Genomic DNA, 19,437 nt, shown 5'->3' with positions numbered 1-19,437 from the left:
ACTATAGAGTCGGTATACCCATCTTCTATATCGGGAATAGAATTAACACCCTGTGCCCTTTTGAGGAGCTTCTTCAGCTTGTTGACTTTAAGTATAGTCGGGTCAACCTCAAACTCAAATGGAGCCTCGGTTTGATACACAGGTGCTTTGGAGGCCTGTGGTGTGATCAGCTCTGCTGGGTTTCCCTGATTCTCAGCTTGGGCATTAGCAGTATGGGTTGTGGCTCCTGGTGTTGGGATACCTGGAGGAGGTGCATGAGATACAGAAGACGCTGCCGACTGTGGTTGTTGTTGCTGCAGCCTATTTATGACCTCAGCCAGACGTGTTGTGACCTCGGCTTAACGAGCAGCGTCTTGCTGCATGGTTTTAACTGTTTGCTGAAGGTGGTGAATCAAGTCGTCCATGCTAACCGGGGGATATTGTGCCATAGGAATTGGCGAGTGATCTCATACTGGACCGGATGTAGAAGACTGAGCCTGACTAGGTGCAGGTGATCGCTGGACTGGTGAATTGTGCCTAACTCTTCTCCGTCTAGTAACCGGTGGGAGTGAAGCAAACATAGGTTGTTCCCTAACAAGATCTTCGGATCTATAAAGCCTCCTAACATGGGTCCATAGTGCTTGAGGGGTATCCGAACTGTCCGAAGCTATGATGTTATACTACCTAGCAAAAAGAAATAAAACAAAAAGAAAACAGTAATCAGAAACTGCACAGCACCTCAACTCAGATGTTAACAACACACAGATGTAATAAAAGCTGTAGGACTGCACTCAACACTGAATTTTGCCCCCAAAACTGATACCCAACTTGCAATTGATACGCACATTCCTGTACAGTTTCACCGTAAAGCACATACCAGTTAAGTGAGAACCAAAACACCCCTATGAGGGGGTAGGGTTACCCTGTCCTAGTTTCATCAGGAGCTAGGGTTCACTATTCAAACAATGCAGTTTCACGCAGTCTTGCATTCAGGTAATCATCCTGTCCTAGTTTAGAACAGTCTCTATGGCTTTCGATATGCAACTAGGCCAAATAGTCAAAAGGGGTACCTTAGCAAGACTACCTAATATACCTCTCACACCTAACATCGAGAAGTAAAAGGAGGATCAAGCGGTACAGCGGTAGTCCAGATCCAAGGGTTATGTTCCCATCATGGCAAAGCCTGTGACCGATCAGCCTTTTGCAAGCTTTTTAGGCAAGCCTCTGGCAAGCTGTCCAGGAATAGCAAATGACAAACATAACGACTTAAGCACACCAATGCAAATGCGAAGCAAAGATGCATATAAGTGTAGATAAAATTTCATATCATGAATTTCAAGTCAAGTTCTTTAAATTCCCCAACAGAGTCGCCAGAAACTGTTGCCTGACTTTTTTACGCCCCCTTTCGGAAGTTCGAAATAAGCCCTATAGTTCGGACTCCCGCGGTTCTGAATCTAATCTCACAAGTGCAATGTGAAATTGATAAACACCAAAGAGTCTAAATTCGGTAAATCTTTTAGAAAATCGATTTTGAATAAAAAATGCCAAAATTAGATTGCTTTGCCAGACACAGAGTCACCACCTAAATATTTTTGAAAAATTTAGGAAACACATGACTCGTGCCAAAGGCCACGTGTCCGTCATCACCAAGATTGTCCGTCATCACCATGAGAGGGGAAGGTCATGAATACATTTGAGCACCCCCGCTCGCCCGATCAAAGATCGGCTTCTACTAATCATTATACGATTTTTATCAACATTATATGCTCTTGTTCCGGTTTATTAGGCTAGCATTACTATGTGATGCCGCACACAAGTATAGACTAAATCATAAGAATTGGAACATCTTGAGTCATGTTTGCTTTGAAAATTGTTTCGAAATATGTACCACTTGGGAGGAAAAAAAAAGTGATCGCATATAAACATTACCCAAATTATTCCAATTCAAGTAACAAGCCTGCATCCACAGGCATTCAAGCAGTTATAGCAATTAAGCAATTAGCCTCATGGCAAGCATGCTAAGCATGGCAACAATCACACACATGCGATATGCAAAAGCAAATAAAAGCTTACCTAGTACTCCAAGCCAAAAAGAGAGCAAAGTTAGAAAAATGCATGATCCTAACTGTGCGATATGACTAATGCAACACATGCGATATGTAATTACTTAGGCTCGCCTACTAATATGGCATATGAATCGATTGAAATAGCATGCAGTCTAAGCACATATTCAAAGAAGTATTGAAATGACAATGCAGTTAGAATGATGAACCGAGTCTCGGTGCATGCAATACAAATGGATGCAAACATGGAGAATGCTAAACGAAACGTGATGTCCCTAAACTAACCATCATAAGTAGTTAAATAAAAGGGAGAAAGACGTAGGGTTAGAAGACATACACATTATTACAACATTGCGCTCTCACGAAGGAGAGTCCGAATGAGCTAAGCCAATTAACTAACTAATTAAAGCTAAGCTAATTAATACAAAACAAATGAAATTAACAAGACTACTTAACTAATTATTACAACAAATGAATTAACTATTGTAGCTAACTAATGGATCAAAACAACTAGTTAACTAACTAATTAATTACAACACTTTGTAAGATTAACTAGCTACAACTAATTAATTACAACACATTTTTTAGCTTAAATATTTAAACTAAATAGGCTCGATATGCGAGGAATGCTCATGCATGTGCTTGCTTTCCACCGGAAAAGCCACTGTTTTGCTTCTGAATGCCTCTATTTGCACAGTTAAACACCAACACTGCTGCCCACTTTGCTCTACCTTACAAATTCATTGCTCAACTTTGCACCAGTGGCCGGCCTACCAGTGAAGGAACTTGCCGGCCACTAATGATGGCCGACCAGCCATTGAAGGTGGTCTGCTGGCCACTACTGCACAGGTTCATCTTGCTACAACAGAGAACAAATAGAGCATATGCAGGGTATTTCAAAGGTTTGTTTGCACAACTCACCCCTCCTTTTCATGAGCAAATCGAAGGAGTAGTGAACTTAAGCCACAAACCACCAACTCAAGCAATTTCATTGCATGATGGCTTGCACTCAAGTGTGCAACTTCAATAAATGCAAAACAAGACACAAACCTCCTCCCTTTTATGAATGATCAAGGGAAGTGGTGACCTTGGAACCTTGAATCATTTCATCACTAATGAGTATGAAATGGTTCAAGTTTCCATGTGTTCAATTAACGTCCAATTGAACATAACCAAATTATTATCTTGCTCACTTTTAACTCCAAGTTTTAGTTACTCCATTTTAGTTACCTCTCCATCCTTTACTTCATTAAGTCCAAAGGGTGAGTTTAAGTCCTCTAAATGGAAAAGAGGCTCAAACCAAAAGTTGTTGTAGGCATGAAAGAGAAGTCATACTGTTGGTAATAGCCCCCTAAGGGATTAAACTATTAAGTGTGACATCTCAATCTCATGCTTTAAACAAACAATTAGTTTGAACCACTTTCAAAGCAAATTTAAAAGCCAAGAAAGAAAGGGAGGTTGTAAAGATGATTAAGTGCTGAAAATGAGTGAGAAAAACATAAATAAATGTTATCAACTCAAACAAGATGGTGTCTAAGGCCTAAAACACCAAACTCATGAGGACTATTATACTATAAGCATGCAAAACAAAGCTTAAATGTAAACAACTGCCTAAAATAGTGCTAAAATAGTCTAAAACAAGTCCTAAAGCATGCTGGAATTGAGCTAAAAATAGCTAGATTAAAATGCTAAAACATGACATCAACTAGGCTAGTAAGCAAGACACAAGGAGGGGACGCTAACCCCTCCAAATTTGGACTTCAAAGCATGATTTTGGCCACTGAAAAAGCTTTGAAAATCAGTGTTTAAAAGCTTGGAAAAAGATAGTAAAATGGTGGGAAACACAAGGGCAAAGGCCTCCAAAACAAGGTACAAAGAAGGGTGAACCACCCCCTAACCTTTAATGGCCTTAAACCCATGCTTCAGCCCAAAAAACACCGAGTTTTTGACAGCCTAAAAAAATGGAAAAAATAGTAGGAATAATAGCAAATAAAACAAAGCTACAAGCAAAGTCATATACCTCTTGAAGAGAAGAAGCAATTCCAAGAAACAAAACCAAGTGAACACACCCTCTAGGGCTCAAACCAAGCTCAAAAGTACCTCAGCTCAAAGATGGTGAGATTTGGTTAAGGGTGCATAGGCAAAGGTTAAGGAATTGTAGGCAAAAGTATAAAGATTTGGTAGAGAGAGAGAATTGTAGAAAGAAAGGAAAATTTTTGAGTTTAACCTTAAAACATGAGAGAGGGGCCTCCTATATATAGAAAACATGAAATTCCCTCAAGGAGATCCAGTCCTACACAAACAACAGGCACAGCTGGCATAAAATATCTGCAAAATACGCTGGTGACCGACAAGCCACATCAGTGGCCGGCAGCCCAAAAGTGATGGCCGGTAGCCTCTAAAAGTAGCCAGAAAGCCACCAAAAGCTGCAGGCTTGAAGGACTAAGACTTGGTCCAAAAATGAGGCAACAAGGGTACAGGGTTTGAAAGGCTCAAAGTTATGGCATTCCACTGAGGACTTCGAGCACTAGACGAGCACATACGTTCATCATCGGGTGTGCATGCGAGGATGTCCAAGTCGAAAGGGCCGTCAAAAATGGGGTGTCTACAGGTAGTAGCCTCCAACTCACTGATGGTTACCTTTATCTGAGTGTTATAGGAATACTGGTTAACAAATGCCTCAAATAACTCCTCCCAATTTCGTTTTGTAGAATCTTCCAACTTAGCATACCAAATGGCTGTTACATCAGACAGGGTTCTCCAGAACAACAAAAGCTTTTACGCCCTAGATAAACCCATGGGCCTCAATACATTTGAGAACAACCGGACATACACAATCGGATCCCCACTCCTATCGTACATGTCCGTGGGGCATCTTGAATTTCTCTGGTAATCTAACTGAAGCCTCAGCGTATCCATTCTCAATGTCAGGGATTGAGTTGAAGCCTTGGGACTTTTTCAGTGCCTTCTCAAGTCTAGCAATTTTGATTAGAGCTGAATTGATTTCATTGAAGTCAAAAGGGAGGATTTCTGAGGTGGTTGGACCATAGGCCTATAAACTAGAGCCGGTGGAAACATGTCCTGAGGATCTGGGACCGACAGATTTTCAACCAGTGGGAGAGGATTAGGATTTGGCTGGGAAGTTAGGACTGGATGCACAGTTGATGCTAATGTCCTAGATGTGCGTCGTAGATCGGCCATAATTTCATCGTGTGCAGCCATCCTTTGGTTTACTGTATCCATGGTTCTCTGGAAATTTGCCATCATGGCATCAAATTCCTCTGCGTTCTGTGTTGTATTCTATGCCATTGCTGGTCTGGGTGAACTAGATACTGGTGAACTGATTGAGTGAGAACAGATAGGTGTTTGCGAAATGCTTTGTACTGGTGCTACTGACTGTCTGTTCCTTCTTCGTTGGGTGACTAGCGGAAATGAGACTAACACTGGCTGACCACCAACAAGGTCTTGAGCTTTGCAAAGCCTGTCGAAATGTGTCCACACAACTTAGGGAATATTGGGTCTTTCTGAAGCTATAATGGTAAACTACCTAGCAAAAAGAAAGAAAAGAATAACATAATCATAATCGAATAGTACCTCGGTCCCAATTCACAATAGTCATAACACACAGCTGAACTGTAATCCCTACTGAACTCCGTTCTCAAACTACTACTTGTTGTATCACTGATATGAACCATCCTGTATAGCTTCATTGTAAAAGCAAATACCAGGTAAAAGAACCAAAACACCCCTATGAGGGGGTAGGGTTATCCTATCCTAGATTTTTGACATGATCCAGGCTGCACTACTTTCAAACAAATGGTTTCATAACATCCTGTATATGGGTGGTATCCTGTCCTATTGGAATAACCACTAGAGTATACTGTATGAACTAGGCTAATTGGTCCGAAAGGGTACCTCAGCAAGATTACCTAATATACCTCTCACACCTAACACCGAGAAGTGAAAGCAGGATCAAACGGTACAGCAGTAATCCAGATCCAAGGGTTGTGTTTCCAACATGGCAAAGCCTACGACCGCGGTCAGCCTTTTGGCAAGCCTTTTGGGCAAGTCTTCGGCAAACTGTCCAGGAATAGTAGATGTCAAACACAATGACTTAAGCGCACCGATGCAAATGAAATGCATAGAACATATATTTGTAGATAAAATTTCACATCATGAAGTTCAAGTCAAGTTCTCTTAATCTCTAGCAGAGTTGCCAGAAATTGTAGCTTGCTTTTCATGCACCTTTTAGATACGATCAGCCCTACAGGTCGGGCTCCTATGGTTCTGAATCTGATTTCATAAGTACAATGTGAAACAATGAAAACACAAAAAGAGTCCAAATCCGACAATTCTTTTGGAAAATCGATGTTGGAATCAAATACCAAAAATGGACTGCTTTGCCAGATTACATAATCACCACCTAAATATTTTTGAAAAATTTAGGAAACCCATGACGCATGTCAAAGGCCACTTATCCGTCATCACCAAAGTGTCTCGACTCAGGAACATAGGTACGAGAGGGGAAGGTCATGAATTGAGCACCCCACTCGCCCAATCAAAGATCGGCCTCTATTGATCATGATATGATTTTTATCTACATTATATGCTCTTGTTCCTGTTATTAGGCTAACCTTACTATGTGTTGCACACAAGTATAGACTGATTTGAACAAGTTAGAATACTTTGATTTCATGTTTGTTTTGAAAACAGTTTTGAATACACGTCACTTGAAAATGTGTTTGTACATACATTTAATCAATTTATCCCAATTCTTGCAATTGGCCTTCATCCACAGGCATTCAATTAAGCATTTAGCCTCATAGAAATATGCTTGACATGGTAACACTAACATTCGATGCAAGATGCTAAAATATAAATTTACTCACCTAGTACTTCGAGCCAAAACAAAGCAAAATATCTAGAAAAAGATGCATGTTCCTAGTTAATGCCATATGATTAAATGCAACGCACACATTATGTATTTTATAGGCTCAGTTATGAGCATGGCATATGATTCCATTCAAAATGTGCGATAAAGCACGTATTCAAGCAATGAATTTGAACATTTGGTTGGTATGATGAGCCGAACCTTGGATGCATGCACGACAATGGATGTAAAGCATGAGAATGCTAACTTTTGAAAAATGATGCTCTATTCTAACCATCGTAAACGAGTAAATAAAAGGGAGAAAGACATGGGGTTGGAATACATACAACTTATTACAAATTGCCCTCGTGTAAGAGGGTGCGAATCAAAGTCCGAAAGTCTAAATTAAACTAATTATTACAAAACTGAACGAATGAATAAATAACTAATTAGCTAAGTTTTTACAACAAAGATAATCACGATAAGTAAACTAACTATTTAAGCTAACCAGTTATAACAATTACAAATAAACAATAATAATAACTACAACACTAATAATTAACAAGACTAATTATAATAACAATAATAAATAAATAAATCACAGTAATACACTGAGCATTAATCTACAACAATGTTGTAAGCAAGGATGCACAAGGGTTGCATACACAATGTCCAAGAGCAACTCTGTCTGCCCAGGTCTGCCTTATTTCACCTTCAACCATTGCCCTCTGTTTTCTAGAAAATACACTGCTGACCAAACATTGATGACCAGCCAGCCCTCAATGAGGCTCGGCCGGGCCTAAAGAAGGCCGATCGTGCCTCAATTTCATTCAAAATTCTGTTTTGTGCTCTGAAATGAAAATAGTGCAGACAAAGTTATTCTAGACTCTGTTTGTCCCTCTCATACTTCTCTGTTATGGGAAAGCCTCGAGTGAAGGTTGAAATCGTTTCCAAAACCATCAATGAGCAAGTTGATTGCTTAATGATTTTAGGTACAATTTGGACAAAGATCAATAAACCCCTCCCTCTTATAATGGAGTGAGCTCAAAAAGGGAGGTAGAGATGCTTTAAGGTTCATTAAAACATCATAAATCGATATAAGACAACCCTTGACACAATAGATTCGGCATAACGTCCGGCCGAACCCCCAAGCAATATGACCCATTTTCTTTATGTCAATTAGTCCATTTTAATCCAAATTCATTAGTCTTTCCATTCTTTAGCCTATTTAATCCAAGGTGATTGCTACGTCCACTAAAAGATTACGTCCACTAAGTGAGAAACATGCCAAACGGGAGGTGATTCTCAACATGAACAAGAGATTATGCCGTTGATAATGAACCTCCATAGAGATTAAGCCATTAAGCATATATCTCTAGTTTATGTTTTGAATAACTGTCAACCGATTGAAATAACTCTCAAATGAAGGAAATGAATAGCAAGTTGATTATTAAAATGAGGTTCTTAAACATGGAAATTAGTTAAAGAAAAACTTACAACAATGTACAACAAGCTATGTGTGCAAACTTATGAGACAACAACCAAACTAATCAAAGCATGAACTATTTAAACAACTTAGGACAGCCCCAGAACATGTTCTATGCAAGTAAGGTGCACAAAAAAGTGTGATGAAATGCATGTTCTATGCAAATGAAGAGCATTTTCTATGCGAAAGATACGAGCATTTTCTATGCAAGTATGGAAAAGTGCATGTTCTATGCAAAAGATACGAGCATATTCTATGCAATATTGAAAGCATATTCTATGCATGATTGAAAGTAAGTATATTCTATGCATGAATCATAACGATGCGCGGCACGCATGCAACAGAAGTGTATATGAAAGTGCACATTCTATGCAATAGAGGGGCATCAAACATGTACGCTGGTGCCTCTGATTTACCTCTCAGAGGACTTTGCAACACACTCAGCTCAAAAAGGGCACACCCTGTTCATATTGGCAAGAGATAACATCTGCTGCTGCTTTAATTGCCATTCTGACTTGAAGCAGGCTTAAGCTTGGGGTCGAGATACACTCATACTCCAGAAAAAGGCGAGGCCTGACAAGATGCACCTGGAATGCAGTCTCGGAATTTGCTGGAGTTGAAACAGACTGAGATGCTCCAAATTTTCCTTCTTTTCTTTTGCTTTGCAGTCCGGAACTTATATAGCTTTAGATAGTTCCTTGTTCTACTGTTCTCACATGACCTGGGTTGAACCCTGCAGTTTTATGAAAGAACAAATCCTGTTTTGCATATATGTGGAGAACGACACGGCACTCTGAGCACAAAACGATTTATTTTGAAATTGAAATTGAGAAATGAGTTCGTAACGGGGTATTGAGCCTACGAATGACCTCAGCCAAAACGACCCAACAACGGAAAACAAAGGTAAAGCAACCTAAACACATCTATTGACACTCAAAATGACTCAAAACAAGAATCGAGAAAAACAAAAACAACAAACACAAGACTCAAATGTGTTCCAATGGCGAGAAACCTCTCAGTTCACGGGGAGCCCGCAACTTCTCCAGGTAATGTTTCCCACCCTTCCTTATTTGTGATTCTCACATCACTCGGCCCTTAGGCTCTATTTTTTTGAAAAGCCCTTTTCTCACTTTTTCTCTGAGCGCACATCTCTCTATTCATTAATCTCTCTTCTTTTTTATCCCTCCCCTGGGTGGTTGATGGATAAACAGGAAGTTATGGGCTCTTGCCCCTAGCATTCTGCTAGATTCTTCTTCTTCTGCTCACAACAGTGAACTTTCCCGCAGAGGGATTGCACTACAACTGGGTGTGTAGCAAATCTGTAGCTGACATCGGTTGATGACGCCCTTAGCTAGTTCGGATGTGACCAGACCTTTTCGGATAAGAGAGTGAAATATCCTACTCCCTTTCCCGTTCGTGCTTCGCACTTGGCTTGATACCTCACTGCTCGAAGGATGAGAGAGCTTTCGGTCCTTTGCTGTTAGCTTCAGTTGTGCCCTTTTCTGGTAGGTAGAGTGCCCTTTCTGGCAAGTAGAGTGCCCTTTCTGGCAAGTATGTTGACAACGGGGAAAAGACATGAAGCCTGACTCAACTGTGCCCCTAGTTCATCATTTTGACCATTTTTTGTTTTGGCTTTCTAAAATAATTTTGACCAACATGAGAGTCAGATTAACATGCTTGTTTGATTTCCTGATTTAAAATCATGCAAGTTAGGTTATGAGCGCTGAAAATTTTCCTTTTTTGGATCCAAGAAATGGTCCAGTTTTGGAAAAATTGAATAATTTTTGAGAGAATTAGTCAACCTCATTAAAAATTCTCAAAACTGTTTTTGCAAATGGCCACTGCTCGACCAACGTGGAATTTACTCTTGAGATGCACAACCTCACATCCAAAACAATGGAAAATTGCCCCTTGTCTGAACGGCATTGCATGGCAACGAAAGTTGCCCCTTGTCTGAATGGCACCACAGCGCATTGTAATCAGTCCTCAAAGTGACAACCATAACCGAACTCTCGGATACAGAGAAGACAAAGATGATCAGAACCATTACATGGACACAATCGATTTGGAAGTGTTTATGGTTGGACTTCAGAATGAGGTTGCCTACGTATCCCAAAGATGGGAATCAAGCCTGGCGTAGTTCCGGGTAAGATACACTCGGGTATTAACCTCTCCTTTTGTGCTCTAACTTTCGCCAATGCCGCCCTTTCTAGGTTTTCAACCTTATGAGCTATGTTCTTCTTTTCTTTTTATTTCTTTTCTTGCTCTTTTTCTTTGCATTTTTTCATTTTCTTTTCTTTTCATCTTTTCTTTTCTTTATTATTTTTTTTTCTTCTTCTTTTTTTTTCATTTTTTGTTCTTTTTTTTTTTTTTTCTTTTTCTTGCTCTAACTTTTGCCTGGGTCGCCCTTCTGGGTTTTCGGCCCAACGAGCCTCTCAAGGGTAAAATTTATAACTTGGTCCATGTTGATCGGTTTGAGATCTCGAAGCCACCTGTATCCAACAGAATGGCTACCATTCGCTGATGATGTAGGAGTCCATCCAATTGGGGGCTGAATTTGCCTCTAGTGTTGTAGATAAGAACTCGATTGTCCTTCAGCAATACTTTATTCTTTCCTCCCTTCTGGGATTTGGCTTCCTTGCCAGTCTTCATTGGTTTGCAGAATGATCCATCTTTGGTTCTTCGAGCACATCTGACATTTTTGCCCCTAGTTCAAGGGCCGTTTCTGATCTAGCGTTGCAAGCTTCTTTTGATAACATCTGATCTTCTTGATCTGACTTTCTTGCCCCTAGTTTGAAGGCTGCTTCAAATCTGGCCTAACGGGCATCCTTTGATGGTTGATCATTGAACATTCAGAATCCAAGTTCAAGGTTTGAAAGCAAAAGGGGTCGAGTCTTGAGGCTGAGAGTGATCCTATGCTGCACAATCTCAACAGTGATTCCACACAGGTCTTCGTAGGATCGCGCAAAATATTTTTTGAAATCTTTTAAGAAAGCGACTAATCGCTCGCGCCAAAGACAATGTAGAACCAATCTGGATCAAGCCAGGATCCTTCTCAGTACTCACATTAACAAGCATGATCTCATTCATTAAGGGCTTAGCACGCCTCTCTTTCTCTCAATTGATCAAATTTTGCAAAACCCGAGGAATTCCTCCCTCTTTGTTTTCACCACAGTGTTCAAAAAGTTTTGAAAAACTTAGGTCAATGCAATGATTTCAAGGCACAGAAAAGTAGGTGAAAAGCACTGCCATTTGATTCAAACTTGCTGGCACAACTGGCTCAGGGTAGAAACAAACTCAAAAGTACGAAAATCACTACTGTTTCATTCAAGTCTTCTGGTGCAACTGGCTCCATGGCAGAAACAGACTCAAAAGAAAGGGTGTAAAAGATAAATACAAAACAAGATAGTGATGTCTGAGGTAACACTCCCGAAATCACCCGACTCCAACACAACAAGACTGACTCGATACAACAAGACAGACTCAACTGACTCAGTACAAAAAGACTGACTCAAAACAACACAACAAGACTAACTCAATACCCAAGTCAAAAAGTAAAATTAACAGCATTTGTACATTGCTCAAAACAGTGCATGCCATCTACCACATCTGGAGTAAATCTAGCGCCATCCGTAGGTGGTTTATCCCCCGATCACATAATCACATTATCCCCTAAGTTCATCGATCTCGTGCCGATAGACTTTGCAGGACCTGGCGTGACAATGATCTTGTTATCAATCAAATCTTGTATTTTATGGCAAAGACAAAAACACATGTCAGTGTCATGGACGGCTTGTTGATAGAAGGCACAATACTTAGCCGGGTTGTGGGAGAGAGGAAGTTTATTCGGTAATGGCCGCGGCTCCAGGGGCTTCAGATGCCCTTTCTTGATCAGGACCTCTAGGGCCACTGACAGAGACATGTACTATGGGGTGAACACACTCTGGCCCCGATGTAGGTATTTGGCAGGTTGTGAGCTGGTTGTGTTGGATGTACCGGCGAAAGGGTCTACAAATGTTGACTGGGTTCGCCGATCTGCTCCAAGTGTAGGATTGGAACTAAAGGGGGGTTTCTGGTACGACATCCCTTGTCCCGGCTTGCCCCTTGCTTCAAACTACCCCCAACTTGAGTGGCGAAAGTGTCCTCCACAGTTTTTGCAATAACTGCGAGCACCTGCTTTTTGTTTAATCCTTCGGCTTTCAGAGCCTCAACAGCCCACTGAAGGTGTTCATGGGGACCAATGCCTTCCCCCACCTTGTTCTTACCACTCGCCTCCACTTTACTAAGAGATTGGCCTTCTTCTAAGGCAGCCCGTCCCAAGATTGGGAAGCCTTTTGACATGAAATTTCTGGTATGTGGTGTGGTCGATAATGGAGCCAATATCCCAAAGGCTAAATCTGCCACAGTTCTCTAAAGATCTTCAATCATTTTCATCAGCTCAAAAGTAGTTGGTTAATGGGTTTAAGATGATTAGGGTTCGACTGCATTCATCATGCATAAGTCCATGCTTTCCGGGATAAACACCTCAAGCTTGGGTAGATGGGCCGGGGTGATGTATATGCTCGGGTTATAGGTAGATGGAAATATATGGATGAGGTTGAGGTAGGTAGGAGATGTTTGGTCATTAGGTTCTGGAGGTGGAGCTATCGTCCGGTTGTCGATTAGATTCTGGACCTCATGACGAAGGCGGTAGCAACGATCAGTGTCATGACCGCACTGTTGATGATACACACAGTATTTAGAGGGGTTATGTCTGGCAGGGAGTGGGTCAAATGGAGGTTGAGGATCGAGGGGTTTGAGATACCCTCTTTCCATCAAGACTTTTAGTGCGCTAATCAGGCTCATGTAGAGGGGGGTAAAAGTTCTGCCCTAAGCTCGGGCTGGGTCGGCTGTTTGTAGGCTTGGATTGGCAAAAGGGTAAGCTGTAGCGACTGTATTGATCTGAATGGGTTTGGGGATAGTGCTACTACCAACATTGGTACTCCCTGCAAAAACCCTCCTTATCGGTTCACTTGTTCTGGGAATGATCCTACTGTTGAACACATTCTCGATCTGAACCCCCAGTTCATGCAAACTTTTGAAAGTGGATAGTGGAACGACTATCAACTTTTGCAACATATCAGGCTCAAGGTTGCGCACCATCATCTGCACGTGATCCCTCTCAGAAGGCCGATTTGTCATCTGTGCTACCTTTGCTCTCCATCTTGCAATAAATTCCACAAAAGATTCTGCAGGATTCTGGTGGGTTGCTTCAAGCTCTGGGGTGGTCATTTCAACTTGCGTATTGTAAGAATACTGATCAACAAATGCCTTAGCCAATTCTTCCCAGTTTAGTTTCACTGAATCCTCCAACTTGGCGTACCAAGTGGCTGCTATACCCGACAGGGTTCTTCCGTACAGGGAGAGTTTCTGCGGCTTAATCAGACCCATCGGTTTCAAAACATCCAAGAAAAGCCGGATATGTACCATATGATCTCCAGACCCGTCGAAACGGTCAATTCGTGGCATTTTGAATCTGTCTGGGAGTCGTACGGCAGACTCGGTGTACCCATCCTCAATGTCGGGAATGGAGTTAAGGCCCTGGGCCTTTTTGAATTGCTTCTCAAGGTTCGCAATTTTCACCGCGGTCGGATCAAGATCATTAGCATCAAGGGGATAAAGCCTCTCATTAGGCTGCACTAGGGGTCTGAAAACCCGAGCTTGAGCCAGCCTTTCTCGAGGATCTGGACCCTGCAAATCTTCAGCTGGCGGAAGTGGGTCAAAATTCGGCTGGGGTCCCGAGACCGAATATGTGGCAGATGCCCCAGATGGGCGTTGCGTTTCAGTATTAATCTCATCCTGCATGGTAATTCCCTGATTTAATGCTGCTATCACGGCCACACCTTCTTCTGAACCCTGTGCCATCACGGTTTGCTGGGTTTGAACAAAGGTGATGTGACTGGTGACTATCGAATTAGTTGAACCTGTGAGCCCTGACTGGCCTTTCTTTGCCTTGCCTCGGCGAAGGAAACACAGGTTGCCCTTGAACTGAGTCTCTGACCTGACAAAGTCTATCAACACAAGTCCAATGTTCCCGGGGGATATCGAAGCATTCTGAAGCTATGGTTCCAAGACTACCTTGCAAAAGAGAAAACAGACAACATCTCAGCCTGATTTCACCAGAACAAATACGATCATAACTGAATGACTATGCTTCCTACAGAATTCTACCCAAAAGTCTGCTTCTAAACTGATACCCTCAAGCCGATACTCAGACTTGCAACTGATACATACCATCCTGTAGAGACACACCCTAACAGCACATACCACGCAAGTAAAAGCCAAAACACCCCGATGGTGGGGTAGGGTTTCCCTATCCTATCTTGTCAGGAGCTAGGGTTTCACTATGTACGCAGCGTTTTCAAACAACCTACAATCGGGTAAGCAACCTGTCCTAGTTTGGAATGGTCACTATGGCTTCCGATATGCAACTTGGTCGAATGGTCGAAAAGGGTGCCTCGGTAACAACTGAGGTTTGTGTTCCCATCGTGGCAGAGCCCATAACCGGTCGGCCTTATGGCACGCTTTTCTAAGCAAGCTCCAGCAAACTGTTCGGGAATAGCAGACGGCAAACACGGTGTCCTAGGCACACCAACGAAAATGGAATACAAAGAAACACATAAGTGCAGATAAAACAACATATCATGAGTTCGAGTAAAGTTCTCTAAATCCCCAGCAGAGTCGCCAGAAACTGTAGATCGCCCGGAACTCCGCTCCGCACGTGAGGGCGCGAGATCGTTGTTCTTAGCTACTTCAGTTCGGACTCGTGTCACGGTTCTGAATCTAATCTCACAAAGTGCAATGTGAGACCGATAAATCATGAAAGAGTCCAAATCCGACAAATCATTTTGGAAAACTGATTCTAACAAAGAAGTGCCAAGCATGGACTACTTTGCCAAATTACAGAGTCGCCAATATTTTGTTTTGGGAAATTTAGGAAACCCTAACTCGTGCCTAAGGCCACGTGTCTGTCATCACCAAAGTTGCCTCGGCTCGGGAACTTGGGTACGAGGGGGGAAAGTCATGAAATGAGCACTCTCGCTCGCCCGATCAAAGGATCGGCCTCTACTAACAAGATATGTTGTTTTTGAAAACACATGTGTTCTTATTTCGGTTTATTAGCTAGCCTTACTACGTGATGCACACAGCAAACAAGTATGGACTCAATCATACGGATTGGAACAAAACAACTCATGTTTGTTTTTTAAAGTGGTTTGAAGTTGCTACTCGCAAGTAGGCTAAGACGCGGTTTTGCCACCCTCAAGTGGGCTTAAAACTCACAATCATCGAGTTGTTCCAACCTAGGCAATTAAACCTTCACCCACAGGCATTCATGCAGTTATAGCAGTTAAGCACATAGCCTCATGGCAAGCATGCTAAACATGGCAGTCACTTACACGCATGCAAGGATGCTAAAGCATAAACACTTACCGAGTACTCCGAGCCAAAACAAAAGCTATGTTAGAAATCAATGCATGCTCCTAGCTATGTTAAGAATGCCTAATGCAACATATGCAAAATGCAACTAAGATAGGCTCGGCTATTCTAGGATGTCATGTGAATGCAACAATTGATACATGTATTCAAATAGCAATTGAAATACAATGCAGTTAGTATGATGTGCCGAGCCTGGTGCATGCAAGATAGATGAATGAATGCAAACATGCGAGCATAAGTATGCTAATTGAAACATGCCCTAAAACTAACCATCAAAAGCTGATAAATAAAAGGGAGAAAGACGTGGGGTTGGAAGACATGCATCACACACACGAACACTTATTACAACAGTTGTGCCCTCTCGACGGAGGGTCCGAATGAATCAACTAACTAGCTACGCTAAGCTAATTAATTGCAAACCGAATTGAAACTAGCTATACTAAGCTGATTAGAATATTACAACACAGATTAAACTAATTAATTACAAAACAAGTAATTAACTACAACTAGCTAGTAAAGCGGTAAAAATGGCCTCGCGGGGAGGGGTGTATGCATGCTCGGTCGGCTTCGCTCGGAAATCCACTACCGTGCCTCATATTGCCTCTGTTTGCACTATTCTATATCTCTGAAAATTGTGCCAACTTCCATAGTGCTTTTGACCCACCTTAGGAATAATCTGAGAAGTGGTCGGCCAAGAGGAGTGGCCATCGTCCAGCTTTTATGGCTATTGGCCAACTTTGAAGGCTATCGACCAATTATTGATAGCCGATCGGCACACTAGATAGCCGATCGACCACTTCTTCCTGTAAACTTCTCCTTTTGCTGCAACAAAGCACTAACAGAGGCATGGCAGTGTATTTACAAGGAAATGTGTGTACAACCACCCTCCCTATCATTTCTTAGGCTCAAGGGAGTGTAGTTCTCGACTCTCGGGCCACCAATCGAGCATCGCAATGAACGATGGACGAGATGCCAAGATTGCACAATTCAATGTAAATGAATGCACAAATAACACATAAAGCTTTAACCTTTATCATGCATGATCAAGAGGGTCGGCGATCGAGAATTGAGGCATGTTTCATCACCTCAAGTATGAAACATCCCTCGTTTCTCGTGTTTGGACTAACACCCTATCCAAACACAATGCAATGCATGCACATGAAAATACAACGCAATGCATGCAAGCAAACAACAATGCAACGAAACAAGCATGCAAACATGAGGCAATGCAACAAGCATGCAACAACATTCAAACCACATGCTCAATGGACTTAAACCGAATATGGACAGACCTCAATCATGCCCAAAATAATGGCCAAAATGCTATGAAATGCTAGCATGAAATCAAGAAAATGCTTGCACATGAGTTGACTCACCAATTAAGCATAAGTGCACAACTCTCAAAAGTGCTCAAGGAGTGACAAATGTAAGAGTGTAGCCACACTATAAGCACTGAAATATCATGTGAAATGATGCCAAATCATTCAAACAACACAAGTGTAGCATGCTAGGGTCCTTAAGCAATAAAGCTAATGAAGGGGACTATACATGAGGCATGCAATGCATGGCACAAATGGATGAACCAACCACAAATAGAGCTCAAATAGGTAAAAACAAAGACCAAAACATGCTGAGATGGGAGCTCAAAGGTCTTGGCATGCATGCATACGAGCTAGGCCACAAACAAGGCAACAATGGCATGACCATTAGAGGCACTCAAAAGGTGAGAGAAGTGGGAACATGGCAAGTCTATATGCTCTGAAATGTCATGGTAAATGATGCCCAATCATGTACATGTCACAAATGAAGCATGCTATGGTACTCAAAACTTGAAACTAGCATAGGCACTTACACTATAGCTATGCAATACATGAAGCATATGACCAATGCAACCCAAAAAATTCCTAGAGCATTTCAAAATGATGCTAAAACATGCATGGAGCAAAGCCAAAACAAGCTAGCATGAAGGGCCAAAACAACAAGCATGCAAGGCCTACAAGGAGGATTACACTACACCCACCAAAGCCAAGCATGAGATGACTTAAGTAACAAAAATCAGAGTTATGGCGTGTCAAATTAACACCAAAAATGGGCTAATACAAAGTCAACACATGCTAGAATAACAAGCTCACTCATTAGGCATGCAAGACTAGTAAAGAGGACTTACACTACAAGTGTAAGAAGCAAATGAGGTATGCTCTAACCAACCAAAAATAGAGTTGTATCATGGAAAAATAACACCTAAAACAGCCTGAAATGGTGGCCCAAAAGCCTAGGCAAGAGGGCATACATCAAGGCTCATACTTAAGACACAAAGTATCAACCCTCCAAAGTATTGAAAGAGTGAAAGATGTGAATGCATGGCAATGAAACATGCTTTGAAATCACATAATAAATGATGCCAAATCATGTAAATAGCCCAAGCAATGCATGCTAGTGGCTTGGAAACTCAAAGCTAGTAAGCATGAATAAACTATAGCTATACAAAGCGAGGCATGCATGACCAAAATAACATAAATCAGACCTAGATCATGGCAAAACATGAGTAAAATCTTCCTGGAGTTGAGCCAAAATCACACTAGAATGATGGTCTAAAGCATGATGCAAGTTAGGCTAGTGTGCAAGTTTACACTACAAGTGTATAAAGCATGCAAGAGGTGACCAAACTAGCCTAAAACAGAGTTATAGCAAGTCCTAAAAGTCACAAAAAGTGCTTGAAAAGAGCTAACACAAACGATAAAACGATGCTACTTTATAGAGCTAACAAGGCATGGCATGGAGAGACAAGGAGGGGAGGCTATCCCCTCCCATTTGGGACCTCAAAACAAGCTTTTTGTTACTGAAAATCTCCTAGATTTCAGTGGTTAAAAATCCAAAAAGTGGTTGTTTGAAAAGCTTGGAGAGATGGCTCAAAAGGCTTTACAAGCCAATGATCAAAATGGAGGAAACACCCCCTAGCCAAACAAGGCTTAAACCATCAATCTAGAGCCTCAAAATCAGATTTTTTTAAAGTTCAAAACCAGCCTCAAAATAGTCCAAAACAATGGAAAAAGGAGGGTAAAGAAAATGTGTAAAAACAAGCTTGAAAGGAGGAAGTTCTTACCCTTGAAGCACCTTGAACGACAGCAGCAAAACCAGCCAAAATCTAAGCCAAAATCAGTCTTTTGGAGCTCAAAAATACCTCCAAGAATCTCAACCCAAAGGTAGAGGTGTTTGGTCTAGGGTCTCTTTGCAAGAGTGTAGAGAATTCCAAGCTTAAGGCTCAAAAACAAAAGGAAAATGAAAGAATTCTAGGGAGGGAGAGAGTTTTGCTTACAAATCTTCTAGAGAGAGAGGATTCTTGAGTGAGAAGCTCTCAAAATTTTCTAAGCCTTCCAAATGTTCTAACCCTTTGAATATGTGATATAAGGCTCTCATATATAGCAAAATATCAAGTTTGGTCGAAATATCTGATTTGGGACAGCTGAAGCAAGCTGAAAACAGCTGGAGGAGGCATATCTGCCAATTCTAGGCTCTCTGGACATTTCTGGCCGATCGGCCAACATTTGTGGCTGATAAGGTTC

General features: G+C 41.6%; 1 pseudogene; it reads left to right on the top strand.

Annotated features, from left to right (window-relative positions):
* The first annotated feature begins 5,283 nt into the window (after positions 1 to 5,283).
* Positions 5,284 to 19,437, top strand: part of LOC145794659 (hypothetical protein At1g04090 pseudogene) — a 28,788-nt pseudogene continuing 14,634 nt past the window's right edge.

This window comes from Camellia sinensis, chromosome 1 (genome assembly GCF_055761805.1).
Source record: "Camellia sinensis isolate YWXY chromosome 1, ASM5576180v1, whole genome shotgun sequence".
In the NCBI taxonomy this organism is placed as follows: Eukaryota; Viridiplantae; Streptophyta; class Magnoliopsida; order Ericales; family Theaceae; genus Camellia; species Camellia sinensis.
The sequence above is the reverse complement of the archived record's forward strand: the minus strand, read 5'-3'. Positions and strand labels throughout refer to the sequence as shown.